This window comes from Anser brachyrhynchus (assembly GCF_964034855.1).
Source record: "Anser brachyrhynchus genome assembly, contig: SCAFFOLD_39, whole genome shotgun sequence".
In the NCBI taxonomy this organism is placed as follows: Eukaryota; Metazoa; Chordata; class Aves; order Anseriformes; family Anatidae; genus Anser; species Anser brachyrhynchus.
Window position 1 is genome coordinate 26848 of NW_027663823.1, and position 9508 is coordinate 36355.

The window sequence follows — 9508 nt, forward strand, 5'->3', positions numbered from 1 at the left end:
ACTTATTTTAGTTCAAGACCTGGTGTCCAGAAAAAAAAAAAAAAAAAAAGAAAGAAAGCTTTACAGTTGTTAAGATTTCATATTTTTTGACACTTCAAGACACAGGGAATCAGCAAAATCCTCTCCCAAAACAAGAGCCTCTATTCAAAGCATAGGAACAAGTGGCTCAATAAAAAAAGAACATTTTCAACACAGCTTTGGTGGAGAATTTCTGAAGAGATGAGCGCTTTCGGGCAACACCAGCCTGAGATACTTGAGAATAGTCTCTTGGCATTCACAAGGAACATGCTTGTTGGCAAGATGCCCCAAGTTATGAGTCTCTTCAGAAAGTCCTACCCATGCTGTTTGTACAGATTCGTTTCACACAAGAAGCCAGAAGGCATAACGTTACCTGCCATTTCACTTTACTCATCACAAGGACTGCATGCGCTCTTCAGAAGTACTTGATGAAAACATAGGAACTACAAAAGAAAGAAACTGCAGAAAGCACAACAAAAAAAGTGTATATACATTGTTGTCTTAAATACCTTTTTTTTTTTTCTTCAAGTGAGGAATCATTCCATGATAAAAATAAATCACAGCAGAAGCTATCTAAATTCCACATAACAGCCTGGTGCTTACAGGAGGAGAGATTTCAGTTTATGCACCAACCCTTGGGAAACATGATTGATCTGGGGAGTAGATGCAATTTTTTCTGTAAGGTAAAATATGTTTCATTTTCTTTAGCAAACTGTAATTTATTGTACATAGCATTCAATTTAGATAAGCATTATAGCTGAATGGTTCATCAGATAATCTTCTGTCATGTTTGATGGCATCTTATTCTGAGTATGCATAAAATATGGGGGTAGAGGGTTAGGCATACAAACACAGGCATGAATTTACAAATAGACGTTGCTTATTCCTCATACTGACTTACTTATAGTGGTACATAATTAGAAGCTCAACTGTTAATTTAGACTCAAGTGATGCAAATGAAAAGAGGCTAAAATTCAGCAGCTTTAAAAAATTCAGTAAAAATGAGCAGACTGAGGCATCTCATAGGAAGAACTGGATTATCTTTACCAGTGGATTAGCAGAAATCTTATGAAATGTACCATCATATGTGCTAATAATCATTTGCATCAATTACAAGAAATTCAACTACGGATTGGGAGCTCATCAGCTGGAAACATCTGTGGAGGAGAAAATGTTGGGTGCGTCCATAGCTCAGATAGTGCCTGGTTATTGACAGCAATGCAGTCAGTGGTAGCAGGGGCTAACACGATCCCAACATGTATCTGGTAAAGCACTAGTCAGAAGAGCTAAGGCTGCATTAGCACCATTGTGAGCCCCTGTTGAGACTACTCAGCATGAAACGTGAAAAAGAAGGGACAAGGAAAAAAAAAAAACAGTCTCTGGTTGTGGCTTGTTGGGGCTAGTAAAGCAGAAAGCAGAAGAGGGATATTTATTTTGACTGTTAATACATCTGGAATGTTGACTGGGGAAAAGGAGCAAGAGAAGAGAACTACTTAAGTGATACATTTGCCACAAACACCACCCCCTAGAATAATTTTACCATGAATAAATTTGACAGACATAATTATCAGCTTGCTTGGGTCTTATTGTATAATTCAGTAACAAACTTTTGGGGAATAAGACTTTCTATTTTGTGTTATGGCTGTTTATTGAGATTTAAACACAAGGCAAAGCACATATCTTTGTGCTTTACACAGAAGGGAAGGAGAGGAAGGTGTTGGTTCCTCTCATTTTGCATCAAGCTAATGGCCATACCTTTGCAACTGTGCAGCAAGAAGATATAATATGAACAATATCAGTAGGGGACATTTATTTGCAGACATCATATCTTCTGTAGTCAAACTGATGAAGCTGGAAAAGCAAAAAAACTTTCAGATGTGTGCATGCCCTCACCATCTCTGCTGTACCAGCTCACATCACAGGTTTTAGAAAAGTGCAAGGTAGCAGCTGACCTTTTTGCTGATGCTCAGACTTTCAGGTTGAGCCCAATACTGATGGTAGAATACTTATGCAAATATTACTCTTTGAAGCATAATCCTTTTTCCTCTTTGCTCAAGATACCATGGCTCATGCCATGCTAGAGGCTTGCATACAACCTGGCCCCCCACACCTGGTAGCCGAGTTGCCACTGTACTAACTTCACACATGTTCATGGTTCTGCAAAGCAGCAATTAAGAGCCTGAAAAGTGGCACACATTTATGCATGACTGCACCTCCCGGGCAGTACAGACTAATGCCAAAGGGAAAAATTCATGTAGCTGTAAATTAACAAAGCATCCCTGACTTAAAGGATTTGGGTCCCTTAAATGTATTACACAGAAAATTAAAGAGAAGTCAGACTCTCATGATCATGCTAAAAGCTACTTTATGAAGCTACCATAGAGCAAAAAGAGACTTTAAAGTGATCAAATAGGAAAATATCACTAAGTAAGTCCCATTTGGATTCCATAGCTTAATCTCCTTATTTGGGAGAGAAGGATTACTGCAAGAGAGTTTTTAAAAATCTAGACGGGGAATTACTGATTTGCATAGACATCAGGTAGTTGGAAGAAGCGTGCTCAGTGTTGATATGCCACCAAAATAACAATTTAAAGGTGACTGCTTAGCACTGTTCATAAAATGACATGAATGCAGAATAATTCACAGAGGAAAAGCAAATGCAGTCACTCTTTCAGGAACACTTGAAAATTCACCTGAATCTCTCCTAGAGAATGGGCAGTTAACATGGTTATTACCATGGAGCAGGGTGTAAAGTTATCTGGGAATATTTATTATCTAACAAACTTGAGCAGGAAATTACTAGTTTTTAGAAAGCTTTAATTTAGGTTTTTGCACACAGAGAGCATCTTCTGGATGAAACACACTCGGGGAGACATTTCAGCAAGGCCCTGGCCTTGTGGCGACAAAACCTCTTGGGCTCATGAATCCCCATTCAAAAAGGGGGAAGACCCACACCGAGGAGCACCCTGGTGCTGCCTTTGCTTTCTCACCCCTCTTTCTCAGTCTTTCTTCACTCCCAAGACAAGATTTTCATGTGCTTTGGGACTTCTCATTGATGCTGGAAAAATGTCTGAATTCTTAAAAAAAAAAAAAAAAAGTATTTATGCAAGTTAGTTTAATCCAGGAGTTGAGAGGGGGGTAACAGGGCACTGCCTCAGTTCCCTAAAAAGAAAGGTTGATAGGAAAGAATTGCAGCATACAGTATTTGATGTCTACAGTAAATACTCATTTCAAATCCCACAGCCACGAGCGAGATACACACTTAATGTATGGAGAGACACTGTTAATATGGCTCAGTAAGGTATAAGAAAGGGCCAGTTGGGAATCCAGCGTTACATGTCTGAACCTGTTTAATATTCTGAGCCAGACACTCAATTCTTGCATCTCAGCATGGCTTTGTCACCTTCAGTTGAAGCTATGTTGCTTTTTACACCAGGACTACATTCATGCATTAAGGAATATAAGTGTGAACTATTATGAGCTATGATCAATCATCAGAAAACAGACATGATTATAATTTTATAATTATGAGAATAATTGGAAAAGATTAGTATTCTACCCAGCTGGAGACTTCGCAAAAGCCTGAAGGCAATTAAGCTGCTATATTTTGAAAGTATCTAATCAATTTAATTTCTTTTCTTATATAAAGCAGCATGAACTTCAGTTTGCATTGTCAGAGGAGGCATGTTGGGTGACAAATAAACATCAGTGGTAGGTCAATCCAGCCCTGTCACAGGTCAAGAAAATTCTTCTTGCTGGTTCTTGTAGGCCTTGATGTAGGCTCTGTTCGAGAGCACAAGACCTCTTTAACATGTTTACATTTACTATTTCAGGCAGCACTGAACCAAATTAACTGGCATCTCAAATCAAACTGACATTTAAAAAACAGGTTGCAGAGACTTTTTCAGGTTAGTCAAGCAAAACACTGATAGAAAATAGTGCACATTGACATGCAATCGTTTAAGAAAACCTAAGAATCAAGCATCACTTAAAAGGTGCCAGAAAGGAAAAAAAGAATCCGTACTTCCTAGAAGCTCATTCCTACTTCCTGAAAAACTGCCCTGATAACAAAACAAAAAAAAAAAGAAAGAAAGAAAAGCGGATTCAAATTACGCTACAGAAAGGAAAATCATAAAATACCAACAATCTGGAAGCCAGATATTCAATGTCAGTACAGGGCACAGAGCACACCGAGACTATTGCATCAACTTCCTACCTGCTCTTGGTATTTCTGTGGGCTCAGCATTGGTATAACGTAATTCCTGGCTCATTGAGTATACTTAGAGTAACAAGTAAGCATAAAACTTAACTACCAACTGAAAAACAACCCAAAGCAATGAGGAACAGCATAGGCCTCTCTCTACTCAAGATAAGAGCTCTGCTGAATTTCACTCCTTCTCACCCTTAACTGGGATTAAGCAACACAAGCTCCATAGGACACGATGCAAAGGTCCTGAAAGAAAAAAAAATAAATTGCTGCCCTGGCCTCAGACTGTGAACAAAAGCCATTGACTTTCAAAAGCAGGTCTGGAGTATTTCACAGTTGCCAGTGCCTTCATGAAGAAGTTGGAAGAGTCACTTCTGCATCTCCTCGCACCCCGGGGAAACCTTGGTTGCTGTAGGGTAACTGCAGCTTAAACTCCAGACTGGAGAGAGAGAGGGAAGGAGGCTGGAAAGAATCCAGGAAAGATTTACTCACAAGTCAAAATCCACTTTCAAGTCCATCATTTGAGTAGCTTTCTGGCACCCTTGTGCATGTGTGCGGTTAAGGGAACAGGCAAGAAAGTGGGGACAATAGGACCCTGACCATCCTGCTTCAGATTCAGAGCTGGTCTGGACACCTCTGCATGCTCCCACACCACACAGCAACCTCAGACACTGCCTCTGCTCATGTGCCACTCTCATATCCAGGCCACAGTCAAACCAAGTCTGAGGATTGTCTTTTTAATGAAGTGAAGGCTTTTGGGTAAGAGTCAGCATACCTGATTGCTTTGCTGATGGTTTGAGAGACACTAGCAAAAGCCAAGCTTCAAAATAAAAGTGCCATGACATTGTTTTTTGAGATTCATGATACAGCAATCTGATTTTAGTATTTCAGTGGTGTATGAAAGCCACCCACCACTCCATCTCTGCTGCACAAAGCTAATGTGGCTCAGATAATTAACTCAAGGACAAATGATTATCAAGCTACAGGATGTTCACCACTGGAGTCATTAATCCCTTCAAACGTATTACCATTGTTTTATTGACTGACATCCCTTATGCGATCAGCTGAATTCAGTTCATGATCTTTTCAATCACGAAATGCACGACTGCAGTTCTCCTCTTCTGAATTGTTACATTAGCCTCCTCTGATGTTTGAATCACAAGGATTCGTGAAGCTTCTGCTGTTATCTATTAAAGTGATTCTATTAAAGTGATTTATGGTTTGTACTATTTTAGGTGGCATACCTGCAAGCAGAGGCAGAAGTGGCACTTCTGTTCTAAAGTGCCTTTTAACTCCTCTCCTGTAATGCATTGCAGAAAAGGAGAGGGGAAAAAAGAAAAAAAAAAAGTTTCTAGTAGAGAGTGATTCCCAAGAAAGTTTGTTTACAGCACCCTCCAGGCACCAACAGGACTGCAGCATATTTTGGCATATTAAGCCTCTTCTCCTCTCACATTTGAGGCTTTTCCCTTCCACCCCATTGTGGCCCCTTTAATCCCTTAGGGCACATCAGGAACCCTCCCATCGCCTCGTTGCAGGGTGTCATTTGCCTGGAGCACGCTATCCTGGTGGCCATGGTGCCCTTTCCACCCAATCCTCCAACCCCACTTACTATAAAGACAAAGGGCAGGCATCTCAGAAGAAAACGAGGAGACTAGCAGGGGACGCTCAGGGCAATTGCTCTCTGCTGAAGGTCTTTTCCCCAGCAGTCACTTTGCCACCAGATGTTATGCAGTCTGAAGCCTGAAGGCAGGCCAAAAAGGGCATGTAGAAATAACATATTTCACTGTCCATCCCAGTTTCATAGTGGTCATCTGATTCTGTACGCTCATCATCCATTTGAAAATAAAGATATCTCTTCTGCAAAACGATGCTAATGTCATATAAATAAGTACAGACAAAGGCTGAGTCTTCACAAAACCATGGCAAGGACATACAGTAAGTTAGTCTTACACAGACAAAAGGCATTTTAATAAAGTCAAATGCCAGCCTATGCATAGAGGTGCGAAAAATGCCCCCTTTATCAAGGGAAAGTAGCACTGCAGCTGGAAATCCCAAGACTAGAAAGGATCTAGAGAGAATAATGACAAATTAGCAACGTAGCATGAGCTCCCAGTGTGATCTAAGGCTCAAAAGAGATCAGGTAGAAGAAAGGAGCTGTTCTATACCCTTCCATACACAATGGGAAGGACTGGTGTGGATATCACATCTTTTTCAAAAAGCATTTACAAAACTTGGGTAGGCTGTCCCCAAAAAGCCTTAAACAAACCTGAGAATAGAAGAAAATATCTACTGTAGTAAATTTCAGAATCAATCTCTTTTCCTTATGAAAAGATTGCCAATAACAAAATCTAAGAACTTTCACAGGAAGAAAAAGTGCTAAAAAATAAGTTTAGTGGAGCAAGACGTAACACATCAGTAGTACAAAGTCAAACCATACATCAGGATCAGATTTTAATAGTGAAAATGTTTAACTAGTAGAAGGAATCATCATGAGAAATACTGTATTCTTCATCTTTGATTTCTCTAACCAAAGCTGAGGTGTTTATGTTTTAGAAACAGAAATCAACAGTTTAAAATCTTTGAAAAGGTATATTCCACATGGCTTTGCATCACCTCTCCTAGTGATAATTAGTTGCATTGGGTAGCGTAAGAACCAAATGTAAAATAGTTGGCTAGCTTTTAACAGGTCCCACAGCCTGATATTCTTGTTTTTGGACAGGAACAAACTCAAAACGTTGATTGCTTGTATCTAATGAAAATGAGCAAAATGTCTGGGTATCTTTTAGACCATGTTAAGGTGACATAGGAAAACAGCAGAGGTACTTCCAGTCCAGGTGAAGCAGATTCCTAACCTCATCCTGGGAGGAGGCAGTAAAAACAGAACATGTTAAAAGGCAACATCGAGGTAATGGGAACAAACTTTGATGCTATGAAAGATCTGGCCCTCCTGCAATCAGTGGAAATTCTGCCTTTGATTTCAAAATGAACCAGAAATTCACACAGACATTGCCTACTATACACTGAAAAAAGACAAAATCTTGACACTGTTGTTACACGTTTTATGTACAGCTGGGACAGATACCTTAAAGGAGAGGAATAAGGTATATAAAATAGAGACACAGAACAGAGTGGACACTCCTATCCATTATCCCATAACGAAAAGAGAGTGCATTAAATTCAATTACAAAGGCAATCACACTAAATGTAATATTATAATTAACACATCGGTACTTGGAATCATTACTCCATGCTAACATTTAATCAGTTTAAATTTTTATGAACTTTTCAATGCTTAACTGAGCAACAGCAGCATCCGCAGTTGCTGTAGCTCTGGGGGAGTTTCAGATTGAAAATATCATGAGCATTATATCTCCAGGCAAAAAACACCACAGGTTAGATCAGAAATAATCTTCCATTCCCTGCAACATCTAGCTGTGAATGAATGCCTGGGCTCTTAATGCTTTTGTGTATGTCTCCCTTTTCTTCTACTGATACACCCAGCCAAGACCACTCTACTGGCAAAGCAAGACATTGGTGGGGATGGTCTCTCAGCCTGTCAGAGGATGTCTGTTCCTCACTTTCCTCTTCTAGCAACTCTCTGGCTAAACATAAATCTTTGCATATGGCACTTCACATGTAGCAAATAGGAAGAGTGTCATTTTTCCTTTTTACAGTGCAGCACAACAATATCGCCAATTGCAAATTTAATCTGCAATGTGGACTGCTTTTAGCTCTACAGCTGAGTCACTGTGTGATTGCTTGGATCTGCTTCTGCAATTTTGAGAAGGATTTGTCAAAAGAGGAAAAAAAAGCAAAAGGAGTTCGAAACTGGCCCACTGGTACTTGACCAACACCTGAGACTTTCCTCCTGAATGAGGGATTAGTGGGAGCTAATCCTTCCTGAAGGCACTATATTCAGCAGATTCCTACGGGGAACGTGGTCCACTGTGATTATTGAGATGTTCTGCTTCAGAAACAACTTGACAACCACCCTTGTCTGAATGCCAGGACACCTGCAGCCAATCAGCGATGGGCCAGGCCACCCCTTGGGAGGACCTCAACGCGTGGGACATGAGTGCCTTGGGCAGAAAGGGAAAAGTCTGTTCCCTCCAGGGCTCAGCCAGAGAAAGATATCAGGGCTTTAGCATGCTTGAGCTGTGCATGACAGAGCGCCTCTCCCTGAAAAAGTACATGCATCTCATGCATGGGAGCAAAAACATGGCACATACGAACACCAGGCATGCTGGTAAGGGTCTTTGCAAGTTAACCCATGCTGACTTTTCATTCAGTTCTCATTTCATTGTTTTAAGGCCTGAAATTCGAACCTCACAAACCAATGGTAAAGTTGTGCTATCAACAAAAATACAGTTATGCTTGTTTTCATTTCTCCTAACTGCAAAAAGTGATAGTCGTAGAGTTCAAGGTGTTTTGTTTTTTTTCTTCCCTAACCTCTGTATTCAGCTGCATCCATGTTAAATCTAAATATATTGCTCCCTCCTCACCTGCAAGCTCAGACCACGGTGGGTTTTGTTCAGTAAGACAGATGTGGAAATTATTCATTACCTGATGAAATACTGGAGCATGAGGAAACGTATTCATGAATGCCTGAGGGAATTTGTTTACATGCATTCATTCATTGTCAGTCTTAACCAGATTGAATGTCTTTGTCTTTCCTTCTTTCTCACCCCATCCTCCTCCCCAGACAAGATGTCTGGGGACATTCTGAAGGTTAATTTAGCATTTTCTAAATGTCACCCAACTTGAATGATAAAGTTTATCTAATTTATTTTTCATCCTCCATCACAGCAAACTGTTAGCAACACTTAGCAACTCTTTGGACCATAATCTCTACCATAATCTCTAATCAGATGTTTTTGCAACGAGAGCCCACCCCTCCCCTCATCTTCCTTTTTCCACCTTTTATTGCTGAGTGTGACATCATATGGTATGGAATATCCCTTTGGTTGGTTTAGGTCAGCTGCCCTGGTGATGTTCTTTTCTCACTTCTTTGCCCACTGCCTAGGAGGGTTAGAGGGAGTCCTGATGCTGTGCCAGCGCTGCTCAGCAGCAGACACAACACTGGTGTGATACCACTGCTGTTCTAGCTACAAGTGTGGAGCACAGCACTGTATGGGCTGCTGCAGGGAAAATTAACATCCCAGCCAAACCTAGTACACTGAGTTAGGCACATGGCTTTTGATTTTTAAGGCTAAAATATTTTCAAGATGAAAGACTACTTAAAACCGCATTTTTGGAAAGAATAAGTGCAATGCTGTAAGCTCA